The sequence below is a fragment of the Tamandua tetradactyla genome, chromosome 8 (assembly GCF_023851605.1).
Source record: "Tamandua tetradactyla isolate mTamTet1 chromosome 8, mTamTet1.pri, whole genome shotgun sequence".
Taxonomy (NCBI): domain Eukaryota; kingdom Metazoa; phylum Chordata; class Mammalia; order Pilosa; family Myrmecophagidae; genus Tamandua; species Tamandua tetradactyla.
Window position 1 is genome coordinate 69,044,243 of NC_135334.1, and position 26,012 is coordinate 69,070,254.

At 52.4% G+C, this 26,012-nt stretch overlaps 2 long non-coding RNA genes and 1 other non-coding gene across 4 annotated transcripts; 2 read left to right on the plus strand and 1 right to left on the minus strand.

The window, feature by feature from the left end:
- Positions 1-12,745: 12,745 nt before the first annotated feature.
- On the minus strand, positions 12,746-12,930 carry LOC143645435 (U2 spliceosomal RNA). The gene has a single exon (XR_013157144.1). It is a non-coding gene; the product is annotated as a U2 spliceosomal RNA (small nuclear RNA).
- A 1,788-nt stretch (positions 12,931-14,718) lies between these two features.
- On the plus strand, positions 14,719-25,969 carry LOC143643457 (uncharacterized). 2 transcript variants are annotated; one of them, XR_013156291.1, is made up of 3 exons: positions 14,719-14,802; positions 15,238-15,778; positions 25,930-25,969. It is a non-coding gene; the product is annotated as an uncharacterized LOC143643457 (long non-coding RNA). The 2 variants fall into 2 exon arrangements; XR_013156290.1 differs by lacking the exon at positions 25,930-25,969 and adding an exon at positions 16,096-16,300.
- Positions 18,413-20,631, plus strand: LOC143643456 (uncharacterized). Its single transcript, XR_013156289.1, has 4 exons — positions 18,413-18,791; positions 18,896-19,003; positions 19,891-19,937; positions 20,439-20,631. It is a non-coding gene; the product is annotated as an uncharacterized LOC143643456 (long non-coding RNA).
- Positions 25,970-26,012: the final 43 nt, after the last annotated feature.

The following is a 26,012-nucleotide window of genomic DNA, read 5'->3' on the forward strand; positions in this document are numbered from 1 at the left end:
GGCTGCGGGCTGCTCTGTGAGGAGCTCAGTCTGGGCCCTGGCCTGCTGTGGTTGGAACTAAATGCGACTGTGGCCTGTACACACCCAGGACCTCACCTCCTCTACCCAGGCTCTCCACCGGCCCAGTGGGGCCCCCCTCACGGACGGTCCACACACCCTCACTCATGCCTCAAACCCGGCAGTGGCTCCCCATGCCCTGGACATAGCTGAGCTCTTGACCTGCCACCCTAGCCCTGACTCCTCAGTCCACAAGACATCCCAGGCCATGGGGAGATGGATAGCAGCCCATTCTATCAGTGGGCAGCTTCCTGCAAGTTCCCAGCCTTGACATTTCTGCACCAGCGTCACCGCTTCAAGGCAGCCCTTCCCTTGTGCCCCGAGATGGGTCAGGGCCTACTCCGGGTGTCCACAGCTCCTGTGCTCCCCATCACCCTGGTTGCCTGACCCCTGCACACATCTGTGTCCGGACTGGCAGGAGGTGGGAGATCCCTGAAGGAGGGCAGTGGCTGTGTCCGCACAAGGCCAGAACAGACAGTATGTGGAGATGTATTTGTCAGTGGGGGCATTTTGCTGAAACCAAAGAAAAATGTCACAATAGTTCAAAGCTTGGTATGAGTCAGAGGTACAACAACTTTCCAACCAGAAGGGCTTCCAGCTCGGAGGCCTTAGCCTGGAGCATATAGGCTGAGGACTGTCTTGGGAAGGTCAGTGCAGAGGCCAGAGGCTTGGGGACCATTGGGGTGGGTGCATCTCTCAAGAGCTTGCAGAAAGGAAAAAGGCAATGGTGTGTGTGTTGTGTACGTGGGGCGGGGGGTGGGAGACACAAATAGAACCTTCAGGCCTGAAAGCCACTCCTTCAGGCAAATCGGGGCTCTGATGAGCAGAATAGATGATGTGATTGAAATATTCAGGCCCCACGAGCTGCTCTCACTCTACCCTGAAGAGCGCGAGGTTTCACAGATGCAGGGCTATGATTGATACCATGCACTTGACAGCGGCTGCAGAAACAGCCTGGATCCAGCCACGAGGGAAATCCTGGAGAGTCTTGGCCCACAGAGCAGAAGGGAAGGGGCAGGGGGAGAGGGAGGAGGGGCGAGGGCAGGCTTTCTCCACACCTACCCTCATTTATCCTATTCATTCAGCAAACAGCCCCATGCTGGGAACTGGCGGGAGACACGCAGAGAAATAAGGGCCAGCCTAGGCAGGGCTGACCGACGATGGATTCCTGAGGCGCTTTGGGCCCCCGCTAGGTGCTGGTCATCAATAGGAGGATGAGTCGGGGGAGAATGGCGAGGGGGGGTGCTGGGGGGGTGACTGAGGTGAGAGGGAGGAGGGGCCAGGGCAGAATGAAAACCCAGCCTGTTGGTGGTTTTTTCTTTTTTTTTTTTAAGGGCCACAAGCTGAGATCAAAGGTGATATTTTTACAGCAACTGAAATAGAAAACCACTGGGCACACGGTGGGAGGTGAGCAGCCGGAACACAGGCCCCTTTATGCAGCTGGTGGCCATAGCAAGCACGCGGCACCATCGGCCGAGGGGGACAGTGTGCCCTGGGCTTCCGAATTCAGGTTTCAGGAAGACGGAAGGGGAGCAGCCACAGCGGCGGGGGCCCGGTGAGGAAGGCAGGAAGTGCCAGGGCAACACCAGGCTGCTAGTGAACCCCCAGAGCCTGTGGCCTTCCACCGAGACCACCCTTGCCATTTGGGCTGCCGGTGAGAGTCGTAGGGGGGCTTTTATGCACAGGACCCTTTTCATCCCCGTGGGGCTCTGAGAGGATTGACATTACCCCCGTTTTACAGAGGAGGAAACCGAGTCCGCAGGGAAGAAGTGACTTGCTCAGGGTCCAACAGGGAGTTGGGAACCATGCCCAGTGTCATTTCTGATCTCTGAAATCAGCCACTCGCTTATTCACACACCAGATTATTTGAGCTTCTACTCTTACTGGTCCGAGCTGGCTCTGGCTTAAAAGGACCCACGTTGGGGTCATGAGGGCATGGTTCTTGAAGTATGTTCCCTAGTCCAGCAGCGTCGGCAGCATCTCAGAGCTAGGAATGCAGATTCTCAGGCCCCAAACTAGCCCTACTGAACCAGTCACTCTGGGAGAGGAACACAGCCCTCTGTACTTTAACAGGCCCTCCAGGTGAGGCATACCAAATTTGAGAACCTTTGCACTGCCTTTCCTCAGTTTCCACATCTGTTCTTTAGGGTAAATGACAACATCCACCTCACAAGGATGACCCTCAATATGAGCTAACACAGGTGCTGGGTGTGTTCCCTATGCCAGGCATCCTTCTAAGCCTTTTCCATGTACCAACATCTAATTTCACAGCAACCCAATGAGATAGGAGCTAATATTATCCTCATTTCAGAGATGAGGAAATAGAGGCTCATCGAGGTGAAGTAATTTGCCAAGAATTACATAGCTAGTAAGCAGCAGAGCTCGAGAGTACAAGCTCTTAACAGCGAACAAATGGAAAGCCCCCAGCAGAGCATCTGCCTCCCAGAGTGTGTTCCAGGCATGGCTGAGGACATAATGATTGGCAGGCAGTTCGCATGACTTCACCCGAGCATGAGATGATGAGCCCCGTTTCGTGAAGGTGCTGTCTGCTGCCTTCTCAAAATCAAGGAGTGAGTCAGAGCACAGACAACCTCAGTGTCTGAAGGCCCAGTGCAGCCTACAGGCCCTCACCATTCATGCAGATTTGAGACCACAATTACCATCCTAGAGTTCTGGAAACATCCCAGCTTGTTGCAGGGCAATGTGTGGGCTCTAACAGAAGTGGGCTGAAACCCCAGTTTGGCAACTCAGTGTCTGTGTGACCTCGGGCAAGTCACCTCACTTCTCTGAGCCTCAGCTTCCTTATCTGAAAAGTGGTGGTGACAATTCAAACCTCGCAAGGTTCCTTTGAGGGCTGGAGAAGGTGGCATCTGCAACTAGCACAAAGCATGCACAGAAGTGGCCATCAGCAAGTGGCCTGGCCCTCTCTCTCTTTTTAATATTTTTTAATAGTGAAATCTGACAATAAGATATACATAAAAGCAATAAATTTCAAAATACATTTTAACAAGTAGTTAGAAAACAGATTTCAAAGTTTAGTGTGGGTTGGCTCCAATGTTTCAGGTTTTTCCTTCTAGCCACTCCAAGACACTGGAGACTAAAAAGAAATATCAATGTAATGATTCAGTAGTCATACCCATTTGTTAAATGCTAACTTCCCTTTTATACCTCCCCCTTCTCCTTTGATCCTTCTCCATATCCTTAGGAACATTTGGGTTATGTCCATTCTAACTGTTTTCATGTTGAAAAGAGGTGAGACAACATGGGATAAAGGGATAGAACTGGCTGATGTTCTTGGAGAATCTGGCCCCTCTGGGTTTCAGGACTTATCTAGCCTAGGAACCATCTTAAGGTTTTAGGTTTCTGAAAAGACATCTTAGTGCATGCAACTTTTGTAGGATCTCAGATAGAGCCGTGGGTCTTCTTTAGGGTTAAGAAGAATGACATTGTTTGGGGGTTGGCAAACTATGGCAATTGGCAATATCTAGCTGAAGTGCACATAAGAGTAGCCTCCAGAATAGCATCTCCACTCTATTTGAACTCTCTTAGCCACTGATATCTTGTTTTGTTACATTTCTTTTTCCCCTTTTGGTCAGGAAGTCATTGTCGATCCCACAGTCATTGTCGATCCCACAGTGGCAGGACCAGGCTCATCCCTGGACATCATGTCTCACATTGCCAGGGAGACTCACACCCCTGCACATCATGCCCCACAGAGCAGGGAGGGTAATGGTTTCATTTGCAGAATTGGACTTCGAGAGGCCACATCTGAGCAACCAAAGAGGGTCTCTGGAAGTAATTCTTTGTCATAATTATAGGTAGTCTTAGCTTCTCTGCTACAGAAATCAGTTTCATAAGAGCAAGTCTCAAGATCAAGGCCTGTTAACTTGGGAGTCCCTAGTGTTTGAGAGATAAGGGGTTTCCCAGGTGGGAAGGTTTAATAGTTCCATATTTTTTCTCCAGTCCCTCAAGGGATTTTGCCTGGCCCCTCCTTCCCCTTTCCCTTATACAACCTCAGTGGAAACACCAGCTTGGGACCCAGAAAAGATTTGAAAGAAGTAAATTCCCAAATGATCAAAACGCATTTGTACTCTAGCTTCCCTGCCTTTTCCAGACAGCCACCCTGACCAGGGTTTCTGGGGTTAAACGCTAGCACCTGCCATGTCCAAGTCAGAAGTTAAGGAACCTGTGAATGGGGAGAGGAGGCATCCTCTCGGTGCTGCCGGCCAGGCCTCGGCAACGAGTACAAGCATCTGAGCATCCTGTCGTGCAACCGCGTTTGGCCCGAGCATCTGAAGCTCATTAGCTGCCTGCTCCCAGGAGCCTGACCACGCTTAGTGAGAATTACCCAAGACAGAGACACGGGAAGGATGGAGAAAACGAAGACCAGGTGAAGTGTGGCCATGGCGCACGGCAGGAGGGGGTTGCCATCTCCGGAGCAGCCTCTGGGGACCCCTGGAGAGCAGAGGAGGCTGGGAGACAGCACCAGGTGCGAGTCCAGGCCTGGCCTCAGCCCCAGCCCAGACATGACTCACTGTATGCAAACAGAAGGGGTCACTTTCCTTCTTTGGGCCTCAGTTTCCCCGTCTGTGCATTAAGGGAGGAGCAAGCAAGGCACACACTGAAGGCCTTCCAGCCCTGACATTCTGAGATCTCCGACTGCCTAGGATTCCTGGCCGCTGAGATCCATCCCAGGGCTGGTGGGAGCTGAGTGATGGGCAGTGGGTGGGAAGATGATTCAGGGATGGGAACCATGATGCCTCCCTTAGGCCTTGAGACCAGCGTATGGCTGGGAGGGAAGAACCAGAAGGTGTCACCATAGCAGAAGAGTGAGCTTGGTGCTTTCTCAGTACCCATAAGTGGCAGAGACTGTCATGCTGGGTGTCCTCTGAGGCAAGAGAATAGGTGCTGCTGAGCCTTACAGCTTCAGGGGCTCCCACGGGGTGGTTAGGCCAGAACTGAGTCTCCCCTCCCTCTCTGTACTCACCTCCCACTGCCCCACCCTGTCTCCAGACAAGCCATGGTCAGTTTCATTGAGCAATTTTTATTGACCACTTTCTTCAAGTCAGGCGCTGTTCAAAACACCGTACACATATGAAAATATTTAATCCTTCAGTGGGAGAAAGGCTCTGGGTAAATGACCAGCCTGGAGTCTGGCCCTCAGCTAGCAGGTCCTGACACTGACCTTTCTCAGAACACCTGTGTCACTCAAGATGGATGCCTCCTCCCAACGCTGTCATGACTGACCTGAAGCCACCTCCCTTTCTTATCCTCTTCCCAGTCTTCCACCCTCCGGGGTCCAGGTGTCAGGGAAGCTGAACTCGGAGCAAAAGGGCAAGGGGAACTGGTCCAGAGGCTGCTCACACAGACCTTGGTGGAGCCTGATGGACCACCTCCAGCCCAGCAAGGAGGGCCTCTGTGCAGACAGGGGTGCACGCGGCCCTCGACATCTCTCACTTTCTGGACAGTGCTGGACGTACTTACGATCAACGAGGGCTTCTCTGAGTCTTGACTTTTCTCTGGATGCCTCACTTCTTGATTGCTGTATTCTTTCTTTAGATGGGTTAACATCCCTGATGACCAGGCTGGACAGAGCTGTTTTCCTGCACCAGGGGCCTTTCCATTCATTTACCTCCCACAGGGCAACCTTCTTACTGACATTTCTAACAAGGCGCAAGGAGGGTAGGGAACGCGCCCAAGTTCACACGGATGGTCAGCTGCTCGGTCAGAACTGAGATAGCACTGAATGTCCAAACCATTCCCACTAAACACTTTATCACTTCCAATTTTGAAAAATTAATTATATAACTGTAGGAAAATTGGAAAATACAGATAACCAGCAAGCAAAAATAAATAAATACACCTTTGGTTTGTTTTTCATAGAAACTTCCACTGCCTTTCCCCACCCCTTCTCTTCCCCTAGTCCTAAGTCACCCTCCCCCCAGCTCCAGCCATAATCAATACTTCATCTCCTTTTGCCAACAGCTGTTCCCTGAGGAATAAGCCTTGACAGCAGGTCTTGGAAGACATTCTTAGACCGGATTCTGGGAAGGCCTGGCGTCTCTTCCGGAGCAGCAGAGCTTCCGCCTGAATGGAACTGTTTAAGTGCAGGATATAGTGGAAAACAACTCCCAGCCAGGAATCCAGAGACTACATCCAGCCCCTCCTGGTCTGCTGATTGGCTGTGTGACCTTGGGCAAGTCCCTGTTCCTCTCTGAGCCTTGATTTTTTCAGCTGGAAAATGATGAAGTGGTTTCCCCACAGCCTGTCTCAGACTGTCATCTTCATTTGGGCAAAGACTGTGCTTCCTCTCCTAAGTGAACCATAGGATTTAGAATCAGACGACAGAGTTCAAGCCCGCCACCACTCACAGCTGTGTGACCAGGACAGGGCACTACCCCACCCTGAGCTATGCTCCCCCATGGAATGACAGATAAGAGTGCTTGCTCTCTGCATTTTTCAGGTCTGCCATAGATCCCAAGGCAGGTGGATATGAAAGTGCTTTGGATGACATAGAGCAGGGCACTCAACTGGGCTATGAGCCGAGTCTGTCCTCTGTGTGCCCAATACCTGGTTCTATCCTGGCTTGGAGCATCTGGTCCAGGCTTGGGGACAGAGGTACTGCCTGCCTGTGTCACTCACTAGCTCTGGAAAGAGGAGCATCCTGGGCCCAGGCCACCCTATGATGTGTCAGTAATGCTGCCCAGAAGACTTTGGGGCCCATGACATCATGGACAGCCATTTCCATATTGGAGTTCATAGAGCTAAGGCCATTGTAAAAACAGACTGCTTTCCCTATCCTCCACCAGCTTTCTTTTTCCCTTTTGACTAAAGCATGAAATGTGAACCCTGCTAAATCACTGCAGGAAGGAGTCAAGTTTGGATTCGTCAGTTAACTGATCTCTGGGGTCCTAAAAGGCAAGCCCGGGAAGTCTGGTCCCTGTTCCTTCATGCCCACCTAGACCCCACTCCAGCCTCCCCTGGCAGGACCAGGATGTGAGGTGACAGTGCCGTGCCCCTAGTTCACAGACGACCTCTCTCAGCTGTGCCCTCTATAACCAGGCAGATAGTCAAAACCCCTTCCCTGACTATTGGAGAACCACATGGAATAACAGCTATTCGTTTATTCATTCATTCATTTACCAAACATCTTCTATAGAGCAGGCATAGTTCTAGCAGTTGGGGTAGAGCAGTGAGCAAAACAAACCAATGTGTTGGTTTGCCCTCATGGAGCTGACATTTTAGAGGTGGAAGACAGACAATAAAAGTAACGACTAACTGGTGAAGATGTAAATGATACAGTATATCAGACGGTGATAAGTGCTATGGAGTAAAAATCCATCTGCGGGGCAGAGAGGGAACCCCAGTGGGGAGGCCTAGGGGGGCTGTTTCCCATTTTAAATAAGGGGGTCAGGGCAGGTCTCACTGAAAAGGGGGCCTTTGAGGATGCCCTGGCAGAGGTGAGGGGCAGGCCACGTGGCCATTTGGGGAAAGGGCATTGCCAGCTATAAAAGGCCATTGGCTATTGTAGAAGGCAAGGTCCGAGTGGGAAACAGTTCCTAAGTGTCTCTCCTCCACTTCCAAAGCTCTCAGCTCTGTGCTGGGCTTGGACAGGCTGGGGACCGTTAAAGGCAATCCTGGCCCGTGGCACAGTCATGTCTTACCTGTTCTAAAGTCAGCAGGCCTTTTCTAAATGCCCCTACTGTCAGGCACTGCAGCGAGAGCCCAGACCTGCTGCCGGATCCCAGCCCCCGGGAGTGTTGGAGGCCTGGGCTCTCCCCCTGGCTCTGCCCCTGACTGGCCACAGGGCCTTGGATACGGCCCTGCTGCATTCTGGGCCTCGAGTTCCCTCGTCTTTAAAATATGATAGTTGGGGGTTGCCAGGGGCTGGGAGAGGAGAAAAGGGGGGAGTAACTGCCATTGGTTATGGAGCTTCTTTTTGGGTATTGAAAATGTTCTGGAGTTAGATGGTGGTGACACAACTTTAACAACTTAGTGAATATACTAAAAACTACTGAATTGTATACTTAATGAAGCTAATAAAAAAATAAGGTGGTTGGAGGAGATGACCTCTAAAGGAAGGAACACTGATATTTATCGTGCTTATAACATCCTGGGGTCTGGACTCAGCATTTTCGTGTTATGTCATGATTTGTTGGGTTCCTTCCAGTGCTGACTCTCTATGATCCATCACACTGATATTCAACATTGTGATCACCAGTCACTAAGTCCAATCTGAGCTCTCATTTCAGGCCCAAATCTAGGCTTTCAGGCCCAAATCTAGTCTAGAGGCTGAAAAAGAGAAGAAGAGGGGATGCAGTCCCTCCCTGTAGGAGCTCAGAGTCTGGAAGAAATCAGAGGAACACATTGTACCCAGGAGGTTATTTCCTTTAGGACTAGCTCCTTCCTTGCCGTTCCTTGTATAGAAAAGAACCAAAAGGGGCAAAGGTGGACACGCAGCTCTGCGGCAGTTCGGGGAAACTCGGGAGTTGAATTTTCCTTTTATGTGTTAGGACACTGGACCATTGGACTGGGTGTTCAGTTTACAAGCACGGACAAGTCAGGCCCAGCCCTGCCCTTCCGGAGGGAGGCCGACTTTAAACACTCAAATACACAATCAGGAATTTATTTCATTATTGCGATTGTGATCAGTGTCACAAAGGAAAAGCACACAATGTTTTGAATAGTTAAAGGCGACTGGCCTTACTTGAGCTGAGTTTTGAGGGCAAGCAGGGACAGTGAAGGAGTACCAAGAGATGCGGGTGATGGCGTGGGGCTGCGGGATTCCAGACAAGGCGAAGGCCCATGTGGATGAAGCTCTGAGAGCTGGGAAAAGGCTGAGGCAGCGACAGGCTCTGCCCCATCGTGCAGGGCGTTAGAGGCCGGGGGCCCACACATATAAGTGTATGCCTTGTGTCCCCTTTCAGTCTCAACAGTGCCCCAGTTTAGACAATAAACTGGGCAGCCACCCTGTTTACAGGCCACTTTAAGAACAAGCAGCATTCCAGGACAGTCCGGTCATCCCTCCCTCCCTCCCGACTTCCAGCCCTGCTGCTCTGCATGGCCAGGAGCAAGGATTTGCCAGCCTGCGCGGCCAGAGCAGTGACGGGAGCTCGCAGATGTGAGAAGAGCCATGCTTGGCAGCCCCCCGCCATCTGGCCTTGCCGCCCTCCTCCTAGGCAGACCCTGCCCCCCACCATGCAAGCTCCCGGCGCGTCAATATCTGGAGGTGAGAGCTTTTCCACCCGCTCTCGGGCCAAACACGGTTCTTGGCTGCAGGTTCAGTGAGCCAGTTTCCGGCCATCCCCGTCCCGCCCTCGGCTGCTCCCTGCGGACCCGCTGCAGGCCTCGGCCGGGGCCTGAGCCTCACACTCTTTCCACTCTTGTTTTTGACGTTTTGTCTCTCTTTGTTTTCCTTTGGTGTGACTCTCTCCCTCTGCTGGACCTCTCTCTATCTCGCCTTCCTTCTCTTTTCCGCTTTTTTTCCCTAGGGTAGTTTGGCATTATAAGAAAATCATGCGCTTCAGGACAGATGGAAGTGAGCTCAAACCCTAACCCTGTTACCTGCTCGCTGTATGGATGCTGCTTTCTGAGCCAGTTTCCCGTGCCATAAAATGAGGATGATCCTCAAAACCCTTGTTTCTCTGGGTGGCTGTAAAAGAACCCTCTGGCAAAAAGTACGCACTCAACAATGTCGGTTTCCCCTTCCCTTCCCTTTACGCTTTTTTCTCTCAGACTCTGAGCAGGCCTTGCTCACTTACACACAAACAAAGCAGGGAACCAAAGCCCTCCCGCTGAACCCAGCCACCTTGCCCTCCAGCCACTGCCTCCCTACCCCCAGACCTGAGTGGAGCCAGTGGAGTCACGTGGGGCCTGCTCCTACCAGCCCCGTGGCTGGGCGGCCTGGCTGGGCCTCTCTACCACGAGCCTCCCGAGGGGGACGTGGGAGGTGTCTTCTGAGCTGTGCTGTGACTCAGGCGCCAGTCTTTTGTTTTTTCCACCAACTGGAGGACAAGAAAGGCAGCCTTTCAATGCTACCTCCTGGCCTGCAGGCTGCTCACTGTACCCCCACATCACTCTCCAGCCTCCCGGCCATGGCTGGGACCCTTGGCCCCACCAGGAATACTTTTCTCATCTTTCTGCTACCCTCTGCTCTCACTGGTGGCCTCACACCAGATCTGGGGCTTAGGCTGGACAAAGCAGGAAATTGAGGTTCAGGGGCATTCACCTTGCGGAATGCTTTACCATGAGAATATATTCAGTATGATGTGTCACTTCTTAAGAGACAAAATGAAATGACTTACTTACCTGGGGTTGCAGTCACAGAGATGTGAAATGTGGGTCTACAGGACTGCAGATTTCACCTCACCCCCCGTAACACCTCTCACGTATTATGTGGACCCTACCGTAAACTCACTTCCTGAATGTCACGGAAAAGGTGTTTGTGTAAACAGACCCATATATTTATGGTCAGTTGACTTTCAACAAGGGTGCCAAGACAATTCAGTGGGTGCCAAAACAAAGAATGGCCTTTTCAACAAATAGTGCTGGGACAACTGGAGAGCCACCTGAAAACAAATGAAGTTGGACTCCTACCTCACACCATATACAAAATTTAACTCAAAAATGAATCAAAGGTCTAAACACAAGAGCTGAAACTATAAGGCCTTTAGAAGAAAACATAATCATAAATCTTCATATCCTTGAATTAGACAATGGTTTTTTAGTTATGACACCAAAAACACAAGCAACCAAAGAAAAAAAGAAATTGGAATCATCAAAATTCAAAACTTTTGTGTCTCAAAAGACACTATTAAGAAAGTAAGAAAAGACAACCTACAAAATGGGAGAGAGTATTTGCAAATAACGTATCTGGTAAGGCTCTAATATCCCGTCTGTTAAAGAACTCTAATAACTCAACAACAAAAGGGCCAATGATACAACTTAAAAAAAGCCAGAGGACCTGAATAGACATTTCTCCAAAGGAGATTTTCAACTGGACAATAAGCACAGGAAAAGAAGCGCAACATCATTAGGCAGTAAGGAAATGCAAACTAAAACCACAATGAGATACCACTTCACACACACCAAGATGGCTATAATCAACAAAACAGGCACTAATAAGATGTTGGGGTGGATAAAGAAGAATTTGCAAAGTCCCCTTGGAGCAATGGTGAGAAAGGGTGAGGATTCAACTTCCCCATTTGGAGAATACCTCATATTCTCACAAGCAGTGGGGACAACCAAATCAATAGGCAGAGCCCTCAATCTTGGGGTTTGTTCATATGAAACTTATCCCTGCAAAGGATAGGCTAAGCCTACTAATATTAGGCCTTAGAGTCACTCCCAGAGAACTTCTTTTGTTGCTCAGATGTGGCCGCTCTCTCTCAGCCAATGAAGCAAACAAACTCACTGCCCTCCCCCTGTCTACGTGGGACATGACTCCGAGGGGTATAAACCTCCTGGGCAGTGTGGGACAGAAATCCTAGAATGAGCTGGGACTCAGCACTAAGGGATTGAGAAAACCTTCTCAACTGAAAGGGGGAAGAGAGAAATGAGAGAAAATAAAGTGTCAGTGGCTGATAGATTTCAAACAGAGTCGAGAGATTATCTTGGAGGTTATTCTTATGCATTATATAGATATCACCTTTTTTGTTTCAGATGTATTAGAGAGGCTGGAGGGAAATGCCTGAAACTGTAGCACTGTGTTCCAGTAGCCATGTTTCTTGAAGATGATTGTATAATGATACATCTTTCGCAATGTAAGTATGTAACTGTGAAAACCTTGTGTCTGATGCTCCTTTTAACTATGGTATGGACAGATGAGTTAAAAAAAATATGGATAAAAATTAAATAAATAATAGTGGGAACAAATGTTAAAACAAATTGAGTAGATTGAAATACTAATGATCAATGAAAGGGAGTGGGAAGGGGTATAGAAAAAACTAAGGGGCACAGAGGTTACAATATATTGGGTAGATGGAAATACTAGTGGTCAGTGAGAGGGAGAAGTAAGGGGTATGGTATGTATGAGTTTTATCTTTTTATTTCTTTTTCTGGAGTGATGCAAATGTTCTAAAAAATGATCACGGTGATGAATACACTACCACGTGATGATTTTGTGAGCCAGTGATTGTATACCATGTATGGAATGTGTGTGTGTTAAGAATGTTTGTGTTGTGTGTTGTGTATCAATAAAAATGTTTAAAAAAATAATAGCAAGTGTTGATGATAATGTGGAAAATTAGGAGCTTCCTACACTGCAGGTGGGTATGTAAAATGGTGCAGCCACTGTGGAAAATAGTTTGACAGTTCCCTAAAAGTTAAACATAGAGTTACCATATGGCCCATATAGTATGACTCTGCATATATACCCAAGAGGACTGAAAATACAAGTTCATACAAAAACTAAATAGCAGCCTTAGTTACAATAGTCAAACAGTGGAAACAACTCAAATGTCCATCAACTGATGAATGGATAAATAAAAGATAGTAGGTATATACATAAGTGGAATATTACCCAGCCATAAAAAGGAAGGATGTCAAGCATATACACAGCACAGAAGAACCTGAAGCCCTCAACAGAACAGCTAGGAAAAGAAAAACAGATCAGGACTGAAAAAACGAAGAGATACCTAACAATACCAACTTTAAAGCTTACGTTTTGAACAAACGCATGTCCCCCCACAGGGGATGCACCGTTCCTGGAAGTACTGCAATACCAGGTCAATGCGTGGAGTGGACGGGGCAAGCTCCTATTCCATCTCCCTATTCCAAAAATCCATTTAATATATTGTCCTCGGATAGAAGACGTATCAAATATTAAACTGATAAGAACAGATACTTCTTCCACTCTTTGCGCCTGGCAGCACTTGACCGTTACAGCTGGCTCTCTAAGCTACTAACTGAACTACTGGTTTCATTACTTGTTACCCCTGTTGGTAACTGGAATCACTGTTTTTGTTTTCTCTTATCTCTATTACAAAAAAAAAAAAAAAAAAAAGAATGATGCGTGCTAAAACATGGATGAATCTTTTTTTAATTTTTAAACGTTTTTTATTGTAAAATATATGTACAAAACGAAGAAAGAAAAAAACAATGATTTTCAAAGCACACTTCAACAAGTAGTTACAGAACAGACCCCAGAGTTTGTCTGGGCTACTGTTCCATCATCTCAGATTTTTCCTTCTAGCTTCTCCAAAACACTTGAGGCTAGCAGGAATATTAATAGAGTGGTTCAGCAGCTATATTCGCTTGTTAAATCCCATTTTCTATGTTATACCTCCTCCTTTTTCTTTAATCCTTCTCCCAACCTATAGGACTTTTTCATGTTGAGAAGGGGTGTCCGCACTAAAGCCCAGGGGGATGTAATTAATTGATAATCCTGGAGGGGCTGATCCCTCTGAGTTTCAGGATTTATCTGACCTAGGAACCCTCTAGGAGTTTAACATGGATGAATCTTGAAAACATTATGCTAAGGGAAAGAGGCAAGAGACAAAATGGCACATATTGTATGATTCCACTTATATGAAATGTCCAGAATAGGCAAATTCATGGAGGTCAGAAAATAGATTAGTGGTTGCCAGGGGCTGGGGACCAGGGAGGAATGGAAGTGATGGCTAATGGATATGGGTTTCTTTGTGGGGTGATAAAAATGTTGGGAATTAGATAGTGATGGATGCACAATTTCGTGAACATACTAAAAACCACTGAATTGTACCCTTGACTTATTACAATTAGTTCATATCAGTGAGATCAAACAATATTTGCCCTTTGTGTCTATCTTATTTCACTCTGAACTGTACCTTTTAAAGAGGGAATGTATGGTGTGTGAATTATATCTCGATTCTTTTTTAAAGATGATTGTGTAGATCTGGAGGAGATCAGGCAGAACATTGAACACGACTCCGTCCTCCCTCCCTGTTAAAGCTGGGGAAAGCACAGCCCCACGAGGGGCAGGACACCCAGCAAGTAAAGCAGAGTAGGGACTGGGACCAAGGACCCAGAACTACTCCCATCCCTACCTCTGCCCCCTCCCCCCCTCCCCAGACTGTCCATCCAGAGGGGTATCCTTTATTGATTTTATAGCTCCTGTAACAATAGCACAGGACTGAGTATGTTGGCAGATACTCAGGACTGCTCCAATCGCGAGAATAGATAGAGAGGCAATTCTACTGAGCTTAAGGAAACACGGAATTCACTGGCCAATAAAACTGAGAAGGAAAAAGGAGTGTCCAGGGACTCAAATGACCTCCACCCACCCCCGCCCATGTCTGATCTTCCGTCCCCATTTTCCTTGTCTTCCTCACATGGCAGGAAACACAGCTGCTGGAAACTCTGGGGATCATACCCTTAGAGTCCACACTCCAAGGAGGAGTCAGTTGCTTTCTCCCTGAACCCATTCAAGCAGGCCCAGGGAAAGGGCTCTGACTGGTCTAGTTTAGGTCACAGGCTCTTCTATGGTCTAAGTTTACGTCTAGGAAGATGGAGTTCTCTCAAAGACCAGACCTTCCGGCACTTCCTGGGCTCTGTGATGGACAGCCCCAACAGAACCCAGAAAGTGGTTCCCTGAGGAAGGGGAGGGGTGCCTCCACCATCAGAAGCAGGAGAGAGGTTGGGCAGGCAAAAAAATCCTGTAGGGGCTCAGGTTACCATGGGCCTTTGGCAGTGAGGAAGGCGGTCATGTGTTTGTGCACAGAAGGACCTGGAGTTCAAGTCAGCTTCTCCCCCACTCCCTGTGTGCAGGTAGGCGGTGGGCTCCCCCCAGCCCCAGCTTTCTGGACGGCAAAGGTAGAACAATAAATCCCAGTCTTAGAGTTGTAAGTGTGTGAGATAAGGAATGCGGGGTGATAGCCCAGAGCTTGGCTAATAGTAGGGATGGGTGGTTATTTTGTTATTGGTGCTTTGGGTGGGTTGATGTTCGGCCTCTAAGATCAAGAGCTGGAGATTCTAAAAAAGTGCTTCAGACAGTGGGGGCTTCCCAGGGCCCAGGTCCCTGGACCAGAGCTGAGGGGAATGGCAGTGAGCGGGGCCACTGGGTAAGGGTTGTACAAGGTGTCCTGACTAGGGGACTTGAGTGTGGGCTCGATCCTTGGAAGGAGGAGCTGACTCCCAAGCCCAGGACAAAGCCCTGGACTCAGGATCTGCTCTACCTACCTCTGCTCTGCCCCATCCTGCTAGGTGGCCTTGGCCCCATGAACCTGAACCAGAGAGAGCTGCTCCGGGTGACTGCTCAGGGCTCCTCCTCGTCAAAGGAAGCTGGATTCAACCTTGCGACTTCCCAAAGTGGCCTGCCCTCCTTATTTATAAAGGGATCAAACAGCCCTCTCTTTGGAATTGAATTGAACACCTCCTCTTTGCAAGGTCCCATGCTGGCAAAGGGCCTCACTGATGACTCTGACAGGGATCTGTCCCTGTGACACCTGCGGTCTGGCTGGACGAATAGATATGGTCACCTGAGCAAGGCAGCTCAGCCACTGACTCATTGTGCAAACTTGGGCAAGTCACCACCCTCCTCTGGAGCTCCCTTTTGTCCCGACTGTACAGGGAAGGGGTTAAATGTGAGGGTGGAGCCTGTGGCCAGGCCCCACTGGGTAGCCCATCCCCCATACTTCAGCCTCAGAGTCTAGTGACATCATCCCCAACCCTTTCCCATTTCCCTGGCAACTGGGGTGCTGGCTGAGGCTCCCCAGGGGTCCAGACCGTCTGGATTTCTTTACATGTAAGTGTACACTATCCACATTTTCACAATTAAGTTGTCAGTTTGGGTTAAGTGTTGTCTGTTGATGGCTGTCAACCTCTCTCTGACTTTCCTCATTCTTCACCCCGAGCAGGTAAGACAGAATGTCTTGTCTACTCCCCTCAGTGCCATGGACAGAGGCTAAGGAGAGAGTGGAAGCCAGGAGGGTGGGTTCCAGTCCAGCTCTGCCATGCATTTGCTGTGTGGTCTTGGGCAAAGCACTTCCCCTCTCTGTGCCTAGGTCTCCCCATCTTAAAAGTAGGGCTAATCATTTTCTACCCAGCCTCTCTCCCTCCCAGGCCACCTGCAAGGCTCAAAGGGGATGATAGATGTGGCAGGGCTAAGGCAACTATAAAGCTTAGCCTGAAGGTCCAGGGTGGTTAATAAAATAATCAAGCAGACCTTGAGAGAGGGACTTCTCTGAACCCCTACCAGGAAGATGGGCATCCACACAAAGGTAAGTCCCACCTCTGGTCTACTCTGCATCCCTCCGGCTGCAGTTCAGACCCAAGCTTTCTCCTCCAGCCCCCTTCACAGCCTGTTCCTATATTGAAATGGCCAGAAAAGATGCTCTTCCCATCAAGGTCTGGTCCCAAAGAGGCACAGCAGAGGTTACTAGTCCAGAGGGTGGAGGGCCCTGCTGTCCACCACGGGTGTGCCCATGCCACCATCTCAGCGGCCGTCTCAGCCAGGGTGAGTGTGACAAGGCTCTCCCTCCCCTGTGCGGGCATTCCCGCTGCTCCCAACTTTCCTCTCTCAGGCCTCCCGGGAACTCCCTCCTACCTCACCGCCCCATCCACTCCCAGGCCCGCCACAGTACAGAAACCCTTAGCTGGTCTCACCCCTCCCCTGTTTAGACCTCTTCCACATCTTCCTTAGCCCAGCATTCAAGGCCCTCTCCAGCCTCTTTTCCTTCTGACTGCCCTTCTTGCCAGCAATTCTGAGCCACATACTAATCCTTCCTTGAAACCAAACTTTTCAATTCTTGTCTTTGCTTGAGCTGTTCCCCCCGCTGGGAATGACTCCTCCCCCCTCAACCTGACAATTCCTCCCCCACCTGCACATTATTTATATAGACATGAATGCTAAGTACAAATGAGCTCTCCATCTGGAACTGTTTAGGTACCTGGCAGAAAAGGAACTAACCTTTATCAAGGACCGATTACAAACCGAGCATTTTACATACATCATCCTCTCTTTAATCCCCACAGCAACCCGAGGCAGAAATTTCACTACTCCTATTTTCCAGGTGAGAAAACTGAGGCTCAGAGGCAGGAACAGACTTTCCAAGGCCACCGATAGATGGGCTTGGGGTTGAAACCTCAAACTGTATGATCCCAGAGCCCATGCTTGTTTTAGGCCTTGGTAGAAACAGTCCCTTGAGGTCAGTCTCGTGGCCAGGAGGCCTCATGTACATGAAAACACTTGTTGTTAAGCCAGGTTGTGCTGCTTTGCAAATGCCAGGGGCCACCATGACATACCCCAGACTGTCATAAAGAAAATGGGGCCCCAAAAGGAGAGCCAGGCCCACTGGAGGAGTCATAGAGCACTGTTCTAAAGGAAGGAGGACCTTGTCCCAGGCAGAGCCATATCCTAATGGCAGAGTTTGGTCTTGGAGGGAGTGAGCACTCATCCTTGGTGTTTAAGCAAAAGCCTGGGGTTGGGGGGAGGGTGGCCATTCACTTATTTGTTTGACAAGTTTGGAGCGACTGCTGTTGGCCTGAGCCTGAGAGAGAACTAGGGATGCAGCAGTGGATGGGACAGAGCTGGTCGCTGACCACACGCTGTTCCCAGAGCAGTGGAGACATCTGCAGGTGCTCTGTTGGCCAGAACTTCAGGGACCAAGAAGTGGTCCAACTCATAGATTCTAAGATTCTGAAATGACATTAGACAAATGGTTGCATATTTTTAGCTTTTTCATTCCTTAAATTTTACTATTTTGGGTATCTATTGCTACATTACAAACCTAAGTCAAAATTTAGTGGCTCAAAATGATGATGGATTATGTCCTGTGGTTTTGGGCAGTTCTGGGCTCTTCTTCTGGACTTACACATGCAGCTGCATTTAACTGGACTGGCAGCCAGGGCTGGGTTTGTCAGGGACGGCTAGGACAGCTGGGGCTCTCTCCATGTGGTCTCAGGGTCTCTCTCTCTCCACTGGCTTCTTATCATTTACTAGTCCAGCCGGGGTCCCTTATGTCCTGGCTGGACTGGGCTCCAGGAGGTTGAGAGCAGAAGCCACAAGGCTTCTTAACACCTGAGTTCTGGAACGTTCATTTCTGTCACATTCTATATTGGTCAGAGCAAGGGGTGGGGACGCTGACTTCACCTCTGAATGGAATCATGTTATAAAAGGGTGTGTAAGTCCCGGGATGGGAGAAATTGGCGCCATTAAAAATGTACCTCACTGGACTTCCCTAGAAATATTTCAGAACCACTGACAAGTGACTGCATGGTTTCTGACTGGGTGCCAGGAGACCTGATTTCCTTTGTCTCCTCCACCAGCCACCAGAGTGACGTGAGACAAATTGCCGTCCTCCGTCAGCCTGAGTTTCTCTATGTGTGCCATGGGCACTGGCGTGGGGGCTCTCCAGCCCTGGGTGTGTACAGGGTAAGACAGACTTTTATAGGTTAGATTGTGACCCCAAAAAAAGATATGTTGAATTCCTAACCCCCAGTATCTCAGGATGTGAACTTATTTGGAAACAGGGTCATTGTTGCAGAGGTAATTAGTTAAAATGAGGTCATACTGGAACAGGGTGGGCCTTTAATTCAGTGTGAAAGGGGTCCTCATAAGAAGAAAAGAAGAGACACAGACACCCAGAGGAGAAGACAGAGGCAGGGACTGGAGTGGGGCATCTACAAGCTAAGAAACGCCAAGGATTGCCAGCAAACAGCAGGAGAAAGAAGAGGCAAGGAAGGATTCCTTCCTAAAGGCTTCAGAGGGAACATGGCTCTGACAACCCCTTGATTTTGGACGTCTAGCCTCCAGAAATGTGAGAGGATAACTTCCTGTTGTTTTAAGCCATCCGGTTTGGGGTGATTTGCGATGGTAGCCTAAGTGACGAAGACACAGACCTTGCCTCCCCGCTCTCCCCAGGTGTAGGTATGCTGACTTGAATTCCTTCCAGGGAAGTGGAAGTTCAACTTGAAGAAACTGCCAACTCCAGTGGCCCACTCCTTCCTATTTCTCCTCTTCTGATGACAGGTGCTGCCCCCTGCCCATTCCCAGGGACCCCACCCCATGGCAGCAATCACTGTTGAGCAACAGGTGGGCAAATGACTGGAGCAGGGGCCAATCAGCTGCCTTCCCTGGGACTGATACTGGAGACCCAGGCGCTCTCCTCGGCCAGGCATTCTTACCTGAGGCTGTTGGCGGCCACATCCTAGGGGAAAGGAATGAGGCCCAAGTAGACTCAGAGAGTAGCAAGAATAGAAAGGAGTTTCAGACAGCATGCCCCAGAGACAAAGGGCCCCAGCCCCAAGGCCTGGTGAATACAGTTGTCTCTGCAGGTCACCAGCACTCTGAGTTCTCCAGTTGTGTGAGCCCACTGGTTTCCTTTGTTTAAGCTAGTTGGGGCTGGGTTTCTCTCTTGGAGCGGAGCGAGATCTGGAAAATACAAACATTGTCTCCTGAGCAGCCACCATCACGATTAAACAATTGAGAGTTGAAGGTGGACTTTCAGGAGTGGCCTCAGTAGATGACAGGTGGCATTTTGTCATATGCACCCATGAAAGAAACCTCCCAGCTGACCCTGACCCACCCTGAGTTGTGCAAAATTGCAATACCTCCCCTGAGGTAACTGAGGAGGAGAAGAGCACACTGGTGGGCAGAAGCTCAGGTGTCCCAAGACTTGGGTTCACAGCCAGGCTCTCCCACTTACTGACTGCATGAGTTCACATAAATTCCTGGATTGGCCTGAGGCATACTTTGCTTACCTGGAGAGCAATGCCTATCTCACCCACAGACACAGAAACTGCTAGCACACAGTAGGTGCTTCATCAATGAACATTACTCTTTTCTTTGATTTCTCTGTAATGCATTTTCCCAATAATCTTGAGAGCATGTGGTTTAGTGGTTTTCCCATTTTACAGATGATAAAACTCAGGATCAGAGGCTGTGACTTGCTCAGAGGCCCGCAGTGAGTACATGGAAGAGCCAGGCCCAGAGACTGTGTGCTCTGATGTCTTGCCTGCTGATGCTGGATCCCTCTTTCCCCTTGCCCAGAAGGTCTCACCTGGCCCTCTCAGGGCACACCCACCCCCAAAGGAGGGCATCTGGGCTGGGCTACTCTGCCCAGACTCCTGTTCATCTGCCTTCCAGGAAGATTGTTCTAAAAGGCACCCTGGTGCTGGAAACAGCACCCTTTGCTGGGGAAGAGGGGGGTGTGCTGTCATTGTCTCACTGTCTCCACTGAGAAAATGATGGTGAGGGTATCTGCCCTCCCCTCCCCACAGGCTTGTTCAGGAAGCCAGAACCTGGGGCCTGGGGTGGGGCAGGGGGAAAAGTCTCCATGGGCTTCCCTCCTTCACATTCATGGCTCATCCCATGACACAGGTAGGAGTCAAGAAACCCAAGACCTCCATGCTAGAGCTGAAAGAGCCCTTTTGTAGACTATCCAGTCCAACTGTCTCACTTACAGATGGGGTCACCGGAGCTTAGAGAGAGCACGAGCAAATTAGCCACAGAGTTAAGGACTATCACCAGATCTCCTTCCAGCCTCCCATCTGGGAAACCTGGAAACAGCAGTCTCACCCCATCCATCTCCACCAAAATTTTGCCCCCAAGGGAGGGAAGTCCAGGCAGGTGGAGGGGTCAATAGAGGTCGGCATAGAGAACGGAACTGTGGCTCCCTACAATCCCCCTGTCCTTTCAACTTGGGTGTCTTCCTGGACAGGGTGTGTGCAGGGGTTGGGGGGTGGGGGTGGGAAGGTGTGTTCCACGGGCCAATGGCAGCAGGGGCTGAGAGGCCAGCTGACAGGAAGCCTCCAGAAGTCTGGACGATCAGATAACCAGAAAAAAACAGGGGTGATCGAAGGGAAGAAAAATATATTAACCTCTACAGAAGCAGCAGCCAAGAGCATGCCTGCCCTGCCCAGCTCAGAGCCTTCTTCCCTCTAAGAGGGGTCTGTTCGGGTGGCCAGCGCAGATCAAATCTAACACACACTGGACTGGAGAGAGGGAGGGAGGGAGGAAAAGGAAAGGGGAAAGGTCAGTTGGTTCCGGGAGGCAGAAGCCAATGAGACCACAGCACCTGACCCAGCCAGCACTCAAATCACCAGGGTAGGAGGGGTGGGAGCAGAGGGCACCCACCAACCCAGCCGGTCCCAGGGAAGTGGCCCCCAAAGACACAGCCCCGGCCCAGGTCAGGTCTATAAGGTGCCTTTCCCAGTCACCCCCTGGGTTCCGAGGGCAAGTTTCCCCAAAGACTCCCCAACATCCCCCCAAGTCACCCCAGGTGCCAGGACTCCTTCCAGCTTCCTTTCTCTGATGAAAGAGTTGGGTCCTCTGTACGTTTTACAGAACTAGAGTCAGAGGCCTGGACACCTGGCCGGGTGAAGGGCAAAGACCAAGACACGAACACAGCTGTCGGGACCGCTTCATTTGGGCAATGTCGAGACTGGCACCTAGAGCTACCAAGCTGCGGGGCTAACGCCCAGGGATGTCCGAGCTCTTGACTGAGACCGAGGTCGGACTCCCTCTGAACCTTGACTTCCTTCTCTGTAAAATGGGAAGAATTGAAGTTTCTAGTCGGGTAGTTGCGACATCGAGAAGCGCTCTACCTGGGTCGTACGCGCCGCAGCCACGCTATCAGCACTGGGCATGCATAGCTGGTAAACACCAGCTATAGTTACCCCCCCCCCCCCCACACACACACAACTTTGTAACGTGTCAGGGTGCAAAGACTTGTCCTGATGCGGCCGCGGGCGCCTGGGAGGCCGTCGCGTCCGCGGGGACCCCGCCTCCGCCCTCAGCGCGCGGCCCAAGCCACCCGGTGGGGCTCGGGCGCGCTGATGTGGGCGGATCAAAGCGGCCGCCGGCGCCTTATAAAGCGGTCTGGGCAGCCAGCGCCAGAGATCGCGCGGGCGGAGCGCTCAGGCCGGCGAGGGAGCCCAGGCCGGGAGAGCCGAGCACAGCGGAGAACAACTGCGCCCGAGTCCGCGCCGGACCGGAGCGGCCGCCGCTTGCCAGGGTCTCTGGCTTCCTTCTCTCGCCGCTTCGCGAAGAGGGCGTCGGATCCTCGCCGCCTGCCCAGCCAGGAGGGCGCTCGGGCCCTCTGGGCGCCGCGATCGCCGCTCCCCGGGTCGGCCCGGCAGCGGGGTACGCAGTGCAAGCCCGGCGAGCGCCCCAGAAGGTGAGCAGTGATCGCCCGCAGCCGTCCGGCCCTTAGCGGGAACCCGTGGGTGCTTGGGGCGGCCTAGACCGAGGGGAGCACTACCTCTCGCACCCGCCGCGACCCCTCTGGGCACTCACTCCCGGGTAAGCCAACCAAGTCCCCCCTCCACACCTCTCCTCCGCAGCTCTCCAGGAATACCCCGATCTCGGAGCGCAGCCGCGGAGGTCTGGGGTTTGGGTTTAGTGCAATGTGTGATGGAGGTGGGGGGCGTACTAAACACTTCTTGCCCCCAACCCTGAGCCTTCCCGGCCCTGGCCCCCCGACTCGACCCCCTTCTTCCCAGCCGGCCTGCGGATGAGGTCATGCCCGAGCCATCCCGGGGGTGGCGGACTTGGATCCCGCAGCAAAGGGTGTGTGTAGCGAGGCGGGAGAGCGTGGCAAAAGGCAGAGAAATCCGACCGTTCTGTAAACCCCCATATGGGCGGGGAAACGGGGAGCGGACACCTCGCTTGAAAGCACGGCTCCCCAACGTGGCAGGGACAGGGGCGAACCGAGAGCTTGTTTACAGACCTGAGCTCTAGGCTGGGGAGTAGGGAGGAGGAGAGCCCTGTCCCCGGCCCCCTTCGGCCCATCTGGAGTTGCCCCCGAACATCTGGCCGAACTTGCTCACGAGTCCCACACTCCCGTCCCCCCGCCCTGGCGCACGGGGCTTTCCTTGTCCCTCGAGGTCCTTGGGGCCGCAGGGTCCGGCTCCGGTTGGGTGGTGGAAGGAAGAACCTGAGTCCCTCCACACCACCCTTCCCACTTCCAAAAGAACCCGTCCCCCGAGTGAGCCGGCACGCAGCGTCTGCAGCGGAGGTCTATCTCGTCAGACTAGGGGCTGGGGTCAAAGCCTGGTTGTGGCCCAGCATAGCGCCGCTTCGCAGGTAACCTTGAAGCGGTCGCTCAGTGTCACCTGCATGCCGGGGCCGCACTGCGAGCAGCGCGTCCCGAGGCTTCAGGCCCGATGGGCGCCGACCTTCTGCACGGCGTGGACACGCTGCCCGAGCGATCCGTGCCCACTCCCAGCCCAACGGGGGCACCTCGGTTTCCAGGGACTTCCAGAGCCCAAGCCTCATAACCGACTGTAGGCAGCGCGACGCTGCGGGTAGTACGGTCGCGGTGCTCAGCGTACTCACAGCCGCGAGCGGCCCCCTCTACCGCCCGCTCCCGGCGGGTGTAGCTTGGCTCTTTTCCGTAACTGGGGTACAAGAGGACAGCTTAGCTCTTCAAAGAGGCCGCGCTTTGACGCGGGCCCGCTACGCGTCTTACCACCAGGGAGGCTCCCCACCCGGCCTCAAGCAAGAGGTCTGGCATGCAGGGCTGACTACGTAGGGAGGTGTCTTATAGATCCACCGGGACCGGGAGGGCGCTCACTCTACATCCTGTCCCATCCCCAGACCGGGACACTAAGCCCCGTGAGAGGAGGGGACTTGCCCAAAGTCCTCCCGCGCAGGACGCAACTGCCGATCCCACCCGAACCCGGGCTTAGCGCCCCCTGGCTGTCGTGGGGCTCCGGGAGGCGGGTGCGCACAGACCCCGGGGGCGCAGACCGCGGGTGACCGAACGGCCCGTGCGGCTGTCCCGGACAGTACATAAGTATCCGTCAGGACCCAGAGGCCGGGGCCAGGCCTTGCCTCCCCCAGCCACGAGATGGGGACGCGGAGGGAGAAGTCCCGGACCGCTGCGGCCTCTCGAAAAGAGCCGGGAGAAGCTCGAGGCCTGGGACCCCGACCGCTATGTGACCCGGAGGCCCCTCCTCTCTCTGGGGCGTGTTGGATCCCCTGCTGTGAGTCCGCGCGCTCCTCTCGCCGCGTGCAGCCCCTACTCCCTCCCGATTCAGGAATGCTTTGGGTAAGGGGTGAGGGGAGACAGTGACGAGTTTCAATTCGCCCGGCACTCCCCGCTCCCCATCCAGCCCATATATATTTTTGTCGTTCTGAAAGTAGCGAACTTTCAGGGCCAATAAGACAATAGGTTTGCATACGGGCTGGGTGGGAGGAGGGGGTTCCATTACACTGAGAACTTCACTAAGACAGCCACCCCCTCCCCCAGCATGTTTGTAGCAAAGCGTCTCTGTGCTGAGCACCTAGCTGGGTGGGGGTGGGGGTGGGGAGTCGCTGCGGAGGAGGAAAAAAGTATTTTCAGGGTTTTCTCCTTGCTTTCCCCTGAGTTATGCCTGGAGTCTCCAGAAAACTGGGGTTTCAAATCTGTGTTTTAAGGCACACACACTACATAGGTATATATAATAGTGACAATTTAGGCGGAGGGGAGCGCCAACACCCTCAGACTATTGGAAGACTGGAAGGACTTCAGGTGGTGGTGGAGAAGTTCAGTCCCCTGGTTTTTATGGAATGGGAAACTGAGGCTGAGGTGTGGCCGAGGGCTTGCCCCGACTCACACAAACAGATGAGAACACCCCCTTCCCGCTAGGCGGTCTGCTAGGGCCGGAGCCTTCTTCCACTCCCTCCAATCCTTTAGAAAGGAATCCCTTTGTCTTTGCTCCACCCCAGGGGAGAGAGGCTGGGGCGGTGTGACTCCGGGCGAGCGCCAGGTGTCGGTAAATTTGGGAGAAGCTGGGAAGGGAGTTAATGAGGTGAGAACGAAGAGGAAAAAAAGAAAAAAGCCGGAGAAAGCGGCTCTGCTTACTGCCGGAGGGCGGGCCCCGACGGCGGCTCCTCCGCGTCGAGCGCGCCGCCTGGCGACCAGAAGTGGTATCCTCCCGGCCCGCCCGAGCTGCTAGTCCCGCCGCCCGCCGCAGCTCCCGGCAGGGCACGGAAAACCTGGGACCGCGGACCACCCCCACTGGTCAAAGAGCGCTGCCATCCCATACCTCATCCTTCCCCTTCACAGAATGAGAAACTAACGCCCAGAGCAAGTCCCCATCTCCTTGTCTTTCGGCTGTGGGTGATCCACCGACTCCCGTAGACGTGGACGTAGAACATCAGGCAGGGACCCGCCGCTCCCCTCTCTGGGCCCAAGCTTCCCCACCTGTGAGGTGAGGGCAGTGATAATACTTATCTCTCAGGGCCGCTGGGAGGGGAAAATGCGATTGTGTTCGGTGAACATCTCTATAAAAGGTGACTCGTTGCCGAATCACCTCCAGATTATAAAGAGGGGGAACTGAAGCCCGGGGGTGGGGGGAAAGGGCGGAGAATTGCCAAGGCCATAATAACAATGAATCAGTTTTGCGGGGATAAGAATCCAGGTCCTGAGTCCGGAAATTGCTGCTCCTCCTCTCGCCTGCCCGTGGCCTTCGCCCCCGGCCCCCTTTGTCCTCTCCTACGGGTCCCTCGGTCTGTTTCTGTACCAGTTTCCCTCTCTGCCACAGTCTCTTGCAGCCTCTTTCTCTGAGCGTCTCTCCCTCTCGCTGTCTCTTCCCACCTCTTCGGGTGTCTCTGGTCCACTCGCCCCCTCCCCTTCCCGCGGCAGCCGAGGTCCCAGCTCGAGTGGCGCAAAGGCGCGGCCGGAGCCCGCGGGGGGCGCGCACGGGGCCGCGCTGGGTGGACACGCCCTCGGCCGCGCTCCGGAGGCACCTAATTCAAGCCAGACATCGGCGGTGTCCCCGGACCGAACCGGACGGGGGGCAGCAGGGTGGGAAACGCCCGTGGTGCGCTCGACCTCCTTTGTAATTTGAATAAAACCCGGACCCCTCCTTTGTAATTTGAATAAAACGCACCTCCCCGCCCCCACCCCCTCCCCTTCCGCGTCTCGCGCCGGGCCCGCGGAGCTAACCCGCGGCCTCCGCTCTCCCCAGCTGCAGGCTGCGTGCGCGCAGGACCAGCGGCGTCGGCCCGTGCGCGGCTGGACTTCGACGCGGCTCCTCGAGGGTCGCAGCCC